At 40.1% G+C, this 319-nt stretch overlaps 1 non-coding gene across 1 annotated transcript; it reads left to right on the top strand.

The window, feature by feature from the left end:
* The first annotated feature begins 211 nt into the window (after positions 1–211).
* Positions 212–319, top strand: LOC112763074 (small nucleolar RNA R71). Its single transcript, XR_003182816.1, has one exon. It is a non-coding gene; the product is annotated as a small nucleolar RNA R71 (small nucleolar RNA).

The following is a 319-nucleotide window of genomic DNA, read 5'->3' as shown; positions in this document are numbered from 1 at the left end:
CAAGAACTCCTTTCTTCTGACTAGTCCCATTGTTCACAGGATTCCTTTCAGAAGTGTACATGAATTGGTTATTTGCAACCATTTCAATCAGTTCTTGAGCTTCAGTAGGCGTCTTCTTCAGATGAAGAGATCCTCCAGAAGAGCTATCCAAAGACATCTTGGATAGTTCAGAGAGACCATCATAGAAAATACCTATGATGCTCCATTCAGAAAGCATATCAGTGGGACACTTTCTGATTAATTGTTTGTATCTTTCCCAAGCTTCATAGAGGGATTCTCCTTCCTTCTGTCTGAAGGTTTGGACTTCTACTCTAAGCTT

Source organism: Arachis hypogaea, chromosome 2 (assembly GCF_003086295.3).
Source record: "Arachis hypogaea cultivar Tifrunner chromosome 2, arahy.Tifrunner.gnm2.J5K5, whole genome shotgun sequence".
NCBI classification, from domain to species: Eukaryota; Viridiplantae; Streptophyta; class Magnoliopsida; order Fabales; family Fabaceae; genus Arachis; species Arachis hypogaea.
This window is presented reverse-complemented; position numbering and strand designations above follow the sequence as displayed.